Source organism: Diabrotica undecimpunctata, chromosome 4 (assembly GCF_040954645.1).
Source record: "Diabrotica undecimpunctata isolate CICGRU chromosome 4, icDiaUnde3, whole genome shotgun sequence".
Classification (NCBI taxonomy): domain Eukaryota; kingdom Metazoa; phylum Arthropoda; class Insecta; order Coleoptera; family Chrysomelidae; genus Diabrotica; species Diabrotica undecimpunctata.
In genome coordinates, this window is record NC_092806.1 from 95,039,360 (window position 1) to 95,049,831 (window position 10,472).

The following is a 10,472-nucleotide window of genomic DNA, read 5'->3' on the forward strand; positions in this document are numbered from 1 at the left end:
GAAAAAACTCTAAGAAGGGTAAAAACCTTACTCCGAGCACAAAATTGAACATTTTCCCATGAAAATCTCCATAAGAAAATCAAAGGTCCAAAATTACAAATTGGTCGCAGGATTGTACAGCTCGGAAACGGCTAGATGAATCATAAGGTATGAGGTATCTATGGAAAGGGTGAAAGGAGACGATTATTAAAATAATTGCGGTGTCGTGTCAAAAAAGCACTGTGGTGTATTTTTTTTAATCGTATCGTATGATGTATCAAACGATTGGATTTTATGTTCCACAATAAAACTGTATGGGAAAAACACGACTAAAGGGTATCATCAAAGTCTGTAAAGTCCACTGATAAATACGAGTAAACATTATATTAAAAGTAACGTTCACTGATAGGCATGAGTCTTTTGAAACATATAGTCAAAAGTATGTGATTACAACAACACTATAGGGTATTGTCAATAACTGGAAAACTGGAATAATGTTGTAAAACTTTTTTTATAATTTGCTCTATTTCTGTGTTGTATTTTTTTTTTTTTTCAAAAAATAGGCAGTCAATAATTGTATAGGGAAAAATTCTGAAAGCCCTTCTTTACAGGGAAAAAACTTGTTAAGTCTATGTAGACAAATAAAAGACAATACCAGTTATATCCGATATAAATTAAAAAAAAAACTAAAACGTAAACCAAAAACCAAATATTATTCTTTTTACTGCTGATTAATTGTAAGATGTACTTTAACATAATCACAGAGTTTTAAACTTTGAAAATGTTCTTCTGAATAAAACCAAAGGTGTAACTTATCAAGATATTTTCCTGTGATCTTCATATTGAATCGAATGGTTAAAAATTCCTTATTCTTACAGCTACAAGCTACAATGCTTGTTTACAACTTTCATAGTAATTAACACGCAATCAAATACTTGCCATTGACCAACATCACCGATTTAGAACGCATTATATTTTGATGATGCTAGAGTCGTTCTAGATTTTGCACGTTTAAATATGTATCAATTGTCCAAACTAACGCAATCCACAATCTTAAAATAAAATTTATGATATAACTTAAAAAAAATTACTATTGTTTATGATATAATTATATAAAAAGGATTACTTAATAGATTCAAGGTCAACTCTTACTTCTTTTTATAACCATAAATGCGGTAGTTGTCTTCCTCGTCTATTAGTCTGATCGCAAAAAATTACTAAATTTTACTTTACAATTTGATTTGTACACCATATGGTCGTTGTGAAAATAATATTTAGAACAGTATCAGAGGATATGGGACCACTATTTAATAGTGTTTCATTCAACTTCTTTTATATAATGAACAGGAAGGCGTATTTGATTTCTTTCAATTGCTCATATATTACTTATTTATGGTACTTAAAATTCGTAATTCTGTTCGGCAATAAAATAACTCTTTAAGAATTACATATTTTTTATTTAGCCAATATTTTAAAATGCAGTAATTGGTAAAACAAGAACAACACTATTTAAATGTGGATTACAAAATCGGAGATGCTATCAAAAATATATTATGCAATATCATTCATCAGATAATTCCAAAAAATGGATAAGGTATTAAATTATTATATCTACCATCAGCTTTCTTCAGCGACAAATAACTGGTATATATCAAATTTTAAAGATACTGAGTTTTAGGCATCCGGATCAGATGTTGTCAAAATAAGACTTGTAAAAGAATAAATAATTATCTATCATGTATTGTTAGATGTAGATAATTTACGGAATTTAACCAAATGTTCAATGTTACCTTTTTCTCCTAAGATTTCACTTGTTGATCCGATGATGTGGTTGGTGTGTCTCTGCAATTGATATCTTGGACACACTACAAGGACATGCTTAACACTGAGTGTAACATTACAATTGTCACATAAATTAGGATTAATGTGGCCGAATATATGCCCTTGGTCGGGTATGTCCTAGACGAATTCGATTATTAACGACTTGTTATGGGTGTGTTTCAAAAATAATACGCTTTAGTTTTTCAAAATGGGTATAAAACCCATTTAAGTTTCATTGAAGTAGAGAAGTGAATGTATTTATTCTTGAAAAAAATTGACAGATGAGTCAAAATCTTCTTCTAAAAATGAAGTGATGACTACTGGGCGTATATTTAAGTGTTTAACAAGTTTTCATCCTTATTTGGTGCTTTTGATTTTCATTCTTTTATCAGTATAATATGGGTGGAATCTTGTTAAAAAGTTTTGAGTACGGTTTTCTGAGTACAATTTTGTTAGGCTGACTATGTCTTTTGATCCTTGTATGTTTTCTTATAGGTCTACCACTTGATCAAAATTTAACAATCATGTTTCGTTTTCTAGATATTCTTTTACTGATTTGGGTAATGTTTGGAGATTTTTAATCTCATAATTTGTTAAATTTTTTTTATTATTTTTGGTTTTTTTCTTTAACTGAAGCTTAGGTTTTTCAAAGTTGTCTTCGGTAGTTGGTGTGGTTACAATTTCTAAGGTTCTTTTTCCAGTTGTGTTGGTCGAAGTTGGTTGAAGTTTGTGAGTATCCATAGTGAGTGTATTTTTAATTTGAAGGTAAGATTTGACTTGTTTCGTGTTAGATTGTATTGTGTTTTAGGGTAATATCGGATAAGCCAGCCTGTTTATTTGTTATAGTTTTAGTGTTACCTGAAGGGGTGGTCTTATGTATAGGTGTATTTTGTGGTGGAATTTGTTTAATTGGACGCTACTATTTGAGATATAGTTTGAAAAAATGTAGTAGGTGTAAAAGAAATGGTATTTAAAGTTGTAGGAAGTTATTAAATGAATTATTTTATTAATAATAAAATATTTACTCACGCTACTCTAGGTGTCAAGGGGTATTGAGTATGCACTATTATGTTATCTCGATACGTTGACAATTTTTTATGTTTTTTTGATACGTAGACTCAATCTTTTTAGGGTACTAGACTAAAAACCAGTCAGATAGTTTGTTTTTAACAATTTGATTATTTAAATGATTGTATCTCCCAAACTATTAGGGATCTTTGATTTTACCAAAATGCGAATTGTTTCCTTTGAAAAAGTGAACAAAATAGCTTTTGTTACAATTTTATACAATTGTTAGAACGAGAGTTTTAACCAATTTCGTAAAAAAAATTATTGCAAAATAGGCATTCGATGGAGCTTTTACAAGTATAACGCAGCTTTTATAAGTGAGATTTAATTTTAAAATTCCTCATTTAAAGGTAATTGTTTCAGTGTAAACCCTTATTTGGGCAACACATTTTACTTACGTAACCCGGGAACTCGGGTCCATTGGGCCCACCATCGTTTTTGAATGTACTATTTATATTTACCCATATATTTCTTATATTCTTTATTGATTTTTTATTAGAGTTAAATTTAAATGGTCTAAATTTAAAAAAGGGTGCTACTATAGTATGCGGTCTACCTCGAGGGTGCAATCTACCTAAGGATTTGCACAAAATAATGAAATGGGAGAAAACTTTTGTAGAAAAAATATGTATTCACGAGTAATAAACATTTGGAGCCCAATAAAGACTTAATAAATAAATAAATAAAAACTTTTGTAAATCTACCAGGCCATTTTATTTAAAAAGAGGGGCTGATGTTTAGGCATACCCTGGAAAAAGATGTCTTTCATTATTGTGTGCCCCTTGGCGCCTAGAGTATAGATCTTACTCTGTAAATTTTCCAATTTGTCATTATCGATTAAAATAGCATGTATGCTTATTCAATATCGGTGCCGGACTCCATTGTTAAGGTTGAGGATAGGTATAATAATTCAGTTGCTTCAGGAAGTTGAAAAGACAGTATTTAAATATATTCGACTAGAAATTTTTAGAAGAACACATTTAGAACACTAGCATGTTTTCCAAGAATACTAAAAATATATTATCAATCCCAGAAGCATCGTTTTTATTAGTTTTAAGAGCAAAGTTAAGTTCATATTAGGTTAAAGGGATCTTGAAAGGATTGCATAATATACTCTCTTTTTTAATTTCAATAATGTTATTTGCGCTATAATGTTTTTTTTATTTTGGTGAAAGATGCTTTATATTACTTGACTTTCAGACATACATTATCCATTTTAAAGTAGACGACTTTCAAATGATATTGCCAATATTGCTGAGTTGCGTTCCTGGAGGACGCAATTGGTATCATTTAGCATAATTAAATCTACTTCTTTGATTTCTCTCTTTTTACCATCTGTTTCTTTTAGGAATATACTTTTAATCGTTCCATTGAACCTATGTTTATGTCCAGATGCATTTTTACATTAATTACTATAATATAAGATTGATGTTCACTAATTCTAACATTTAATGGCCTGGATGTTTTACCTAAATAACACTGATCGCATTCTCAAGGTATTTTATAAATACAATTCTTTGTTCTTTCTTGTTCATTGTTAGGTTTAGTTTTAGATAAAATAGATCTCGATGTGTTTGTTGTTTTGAATGCTGTTGAAATGTTGAATTTATTTTCTATCTTTTTAAGTTTTTTTGATAATCCTCTTATGTATAGTATTGTTATTCTCCTCACATTATTCCTTGTGTATGCTGTAGGATCTAGTTCTAAGTTGTTCTGTTCTATTCGATCAATTGTTAAAAATTATTTACCATTTATAAACAATAAAGGGTACTCATTTTTTAATAAAACAGATGTTAACAAATGTTTCTCCTTTAAGAACGAATTTTCGTTAGAACAAGTAATTTTGTCTTTATTTTATAAGGATTTAATTTTAAATTATTACTTTAACCTATTCACTGGAAATTATTTAATGTAAGGTATTACTAAATTAAAATAAATGTATTGCAGTTACCATAAATATATCAAAATCAAAAAAATTATTTAATCTATTTCCCTCAGATATGTTACAAAAATTTAAAATTCTACTCTTAGTTGTAAGTAATGAAGTATTCAGCCATTATTAGTATTTCATAATTTTAACAAATTTATAGTGTTCTTATGAAGAAGTCTTACAATCGTGACGAAATATTGAGGGATGTGGATCAAATAGGGTTTTATTTCCTACTGACCAAACTGCTGATATTTTAAACCTCTATTTCACACAGCAACGACCTTGACATAACAAACGAAACCCAACAGTGTTTATAATCATCCATATTAATTTGAACTACCCTTAAAAAAATTCACTACCAAACAAGATCACCAGAAGAAACAATCAGACTGAAACCCTAAAAAGTCTTCTGGATACGACTTGATTACCGCTAAAATACTTAAAAAAACTCTCCAAAAAAGTAATTCTACACTTGTCATAGCTATTTAATCCATTACTTAGAACGAGCTATTACCCTATTTCATGGAAAGAGGCACAAATTATTGTAATTGCGAAGCAAAATAAAGCTACAGAAGAAATATAACTATATAGACTTATAAGCTTATTGCGGATGCCAAAGGTTTTTAACAAACTATTGTTTGATAGGTGACAACCATTTCTTACAGAACACTGACTAATACCTAACCACCAGTTTGGATTCAGAAAACAACATGCCAATACTGAGCAAATATATGGAGTCTGTAATCTTACTCATAAAGCTTTATAAGACATTACGATCAGTACAAAAGTCCAAACCCAATTAAAGCAGAAGTTCCACGGGGTAGTGTTTTGGGGCCTGTTCTCTACCTGATATTACCAGTCAATCTCCTATGGGAAACGATATCACCACTGCAACGTACTTAAACGACAAAGCAATTTAAGCCTCAGCTCCCAAACCCCAGATAATACACATGGTATTAGTTTATAATATATATATATATATATATATATATATATATATATATATATATATATATATATATATATATATATATATATATATATATATATATATATATATATATATATATATATATATATATATATATATATATATAGTAAACTCTTAAATATTGGGGAAATCTGCAAGAAAGACTCTAATGAGTATCAATTGTTTCGCCGAACTTTTTCGCCAAAGAGAATTAATTTGGCTTCTTCAGGGCTGAAAGAGAATAAATTATAATTAGCTACCATATATTATCTATTAAAACATTTTTGATCTTACCGTAACTTAGAATTGTAGAGTTAGAATATTAAAAAACTTTGGTAGTAACATAGTGGTGTTTTTTGTTACTATGTGCAAAAAAAAGTTTTTTTAAGGTTTGAAATGTATGGTAGCTTTGAACTTAACTCGCAAAGGTTTACCCAAGGTTAATCGAAAAACCCAATGTAACTGCATTTAAAAGGAGGTAATTCTTTGAATTGTCGGCAATAACTAAATTTTTGATTTTTAGAAAGTTTAAAAGTGAGGTTCTGTTTTAGCCAGAACGCAAGCGCTGACAAATTCAGTAGTTCTTATGAATCTTTATGTCGTTAAGGTTCATTGGTAAAAACGAATGAAATTAAATCCCAGTATAGGGAAATATTATTTTGATTTTCTTTATTTAATTATATTCTGTTGTTCATGTACTATTATATCTTATTGAGATGTATCTAAGAAAAGCAAGGGAATGTTATCTTTTTTAGTTAATGAAAACTAATTATAAAGGTAGGTTAGTTGTTAATGGATATATCAGTCAAGTTAGTTATCTACGATGTTGTATTGTTTTTGGTATCTAATTTAAGTAAGAAGTGGTATATATCGCTTAAATTCTTAATGTCACTCTTAACGTTAATGGAGAAATCGTTAAGGAAAATATAAGACATTTCAATACCAATTTCCAGACCAGTGGAATGGACATGTTTGGCTAAATTCCACTGGTCATCTCATGGACTATACGAGCACTACAATTCTCCACCGTGAGAACAATAAATCCACTAAAAGAGAGTTCATTGAAATGAATATTTTCCTTAACGATTTCTCCATTAATGTTAAGAGTGACGTTAAGAATCTAAGCGATATATACCACTTCTTACTTAAATCAGATACCAAGAACAATACAACATCACAGATAACTAACTTGACTGATATATCCATTAACAACTAACCTACCTTTATAATTAATTTTCATTAACTAAAAAAGATAACATTCCCTTGCTTTTCTTAGATACATCTCAATAAGATATAATAATACATGAACAATAGAATATAATTAAATCAAAATAATATTTCCCTATACTGGGATTTAATTTCATTCGTTTTTACCAACGAACCTTAACGACATAAAGATTTATAAGAACTACTGAATTTGTCAGCGCTTGCGTTCTGGCTAAAACAGAACCTCACTTTTAAACTTTCTAAAAATCAAAAATTTAGTTATTGCCGACAATTCAAAGAATTACCTCCTTTTAAATGTAGTTACATTGGGTTTTTCGATTAACCTTGGGTAAACCTTTGCGTGATAAGTTCAAAGCTACCATACATTTCAAACTTTAAAAAAACTTTTTTTTGCACATAGTAACAAAATACTCCACTATGTTACTAGCAAAGTTTTTTAATATTCTAACCCTACAATTCTAAGTTACGGTAAGATCAATAATGTTTTAATAGATAATATATGGTAGCTAATTATAATTTATTCTCTTTCAGCCCTGAAGAAGCCAAATTAATTCTCTTTGGCGAAAACGTTCGGCGAAACAATTGATACTCATTAGAGTCTTTCTTGCAGATTTCCCCAATATTTAAGAGTTTACTATAGATATATATATATATATATATATATATATATATATATATATATGTGTGTGTGTGTGTGTTTGTAATTATGTATAAAAATGTCAGGCCTCACCCATATGAAAGTACACAAACACAAACAAAAAACACAAACTTTGTAATTTTTTATTGATAACATTAAAACTCTGTATCTTTCCTACTCAAAAAGAGATCATTTTTTGGCAATTTTAAAGCAAAAATGATACACGTAACTCGAAATTTATCAACAATGGGCCACAGTCTTTATGCGCCAGATAGCCAGATATCATATATAACTATGATTAAAAATTACCACCCGACCGATTGTTTTAATTTTTTTAATAACTTGCGTCATATATACAATAATCTTCATAGAAAATTACCTCTGTAGTTCCCGAAATTGTTGTCACTCGACTGAACGTGCAAATTTTTTAAAAACTTAATTTTTCTTTTCAATTCGCTATGTGGTCACAAAAAAAAAGAAATACAGATCAGAAGTCTGCACACTAATATTTATGGTACTGAATACATTTTTTTTCGGATTTTTTGCAGAATCTGAATCTTAAATAAAAAAATGAGGATTCCTATTTAAGAAGTCCACCCAACCTCATGGAGTGGGGCAGGGGTTATGTTTGGTGTCATCCGATAGATTTTTGAAAAAATGTTCCATCTTCTATCGAAGGTTGGAAATCATCATGGCTATGCGGACTCTGTTGACTGCTGCCCTGTTTCCCACATTTCGCTTTCCTCGGATTTTGCTTGGATAAACTGCAACAATGCGTATTTTGCCCTCTCATCACATGTCGTAAGTACTCAAGTTTTCGTCTTTTTATAGTTAATATTATGTTCGCCTCATTGCCTATCCTTCTAGTTACTTCCACGTTTGACATTCTTTGAATCCATGATATTCGTAGGATTCTTCTGTAACACCAAAATTCAAAAGCGGCTAACTTATTCAGATGGACTTGTTTTAGTGTCTACGCTTCCAAGTCATAAAGAAGAGTAGAAAATACGTAACATCGAAGCATTTTCAAGCCTATTTCTAACCTTATCTATATCCCGACAATAAAGAAACTTTTAAGTTTAATAAATGATGCACGTGCTATATATAAAAAATTAATACTCGTATTTAAGTACTTATGTTTTTTTATTTTCAGTGACAAAAATCGATCTTATCATAGGGTGATCAAAAAATTTAATATGAAGCTGTAGTTTGTGCCGTAGAAACTGGAATACATTTTACGTCATTGGCAGATGAAGTCGTAATCAATAGTTTGATTGATAAGGGCGATTTGAAACGGGCACTTAGAGTTACATCATTTAATTGGATTTATTATCTTCAGATAAAGGAATTATCACCGAGCAACCTCTCAACTTGCAATCTACTCAGTTAATAACTGGAGCTGCAATACCTTCAGGATATTCTACTAATCCATTACATAAACAAACAGTCAAAAATATTCTTCCATCGTTCCTACAATCTAAATAATTCTCAAAACAGAGAAACCAATTCGTAAAATAGAAATCCATTCCTTACAGAACTAGACTCTACCGACGATGAATTTTTTACAACTAAAGAAAATGCTTTACCAGTAACAAGTATTATCAAATCAAACTACCAAGGCAAGTTTTGCTGTAATACAGTTTAAAGTAAATTCTACGGCAGAAGTCAACGAACAAGATACATCTTTATCTGCGCAGTGTATATCCCATGTAGCTTTAACTGTTATGGAATGTGAAGAAGTTGTTACAGAAGCAACAAAGAGTAAATATTAATGTTTAAGAGAACGAACCTTTTTTTGTGCAATACATCACAAATGCTGTGTTAATCCCGACTCAGTATAAAGAAGAGGCTACTACCGACCACGACGGCAATGAAATTAACTAAAATACTAACGAAGTCAACGTCATTGAAGTGGAGAAATATGCAGCTATTTCTGGGCATTAAATAGGTCATAAGATCTTCAAGACTGATTACCAAACATTTTGCGCCATTTATAGTAACCATATTAAGGATGAATCTCATATTTGCAATAAATGTGAAATGACTATTAATCCAACATGCGGCACAAAATCTTATGTCACATTTGTATAAGAGAAAAATTTTTTTAGAAGTGCAAAGTGAATGTTAGGAACGCCAAAAAATAAAAGCTGCCAAAATGCTTAAAGATTTTGACGATAAATTTTCAGCATTTTCTCCAGGTAAAACAGAATTACATACACTAGATAAAGTTGATCGCAATCCTTTAAATCACCGTAATATAATAGGCGTCATATTATTAACAGTAAAACGTGATTTATACCACATTGGAACAGTTCATAGTATTATAAATCAGTGGTTTCCAAGAATAGCCTTAATAGAGTCTGGATCTTAATGTGTCATTGATTATGTACTAAAAAATGCAAGTCTTATAGCCTCTGCGCTTGTCATTTGTAGGACGACAAGGTTTTTAAAGTGCAACTGTAAAGCATCAAAATTCCAATTCCAAATCAATAGGTATGCAAGTTTTAAAGAGAAATTAAATTGTAATTGTAACTTTTACATTGGCGTGTGCGCCCAATTCTCCCGGTCTAATAAGTAAATAAATAAATAAATAAATTTATTGATTATTTATTTTTTATAAAAAATGTGGTTTAAAAATCAACACAACATATCCATACTCTATTATTTGTAGAAGTTAAAATAAGCAAATTTTTTTTTTTTCAATTAGGAATAGGTTTTATTAATGCTCATTTTTATATTGAGAAAGTAGACGGTTTTAGTGATTTTTGGAACTTCCTATTTTAAATATTAATTAGAATATTAAAATTTTATTATTGGTATATCTAAAAGTAAAAGTATTG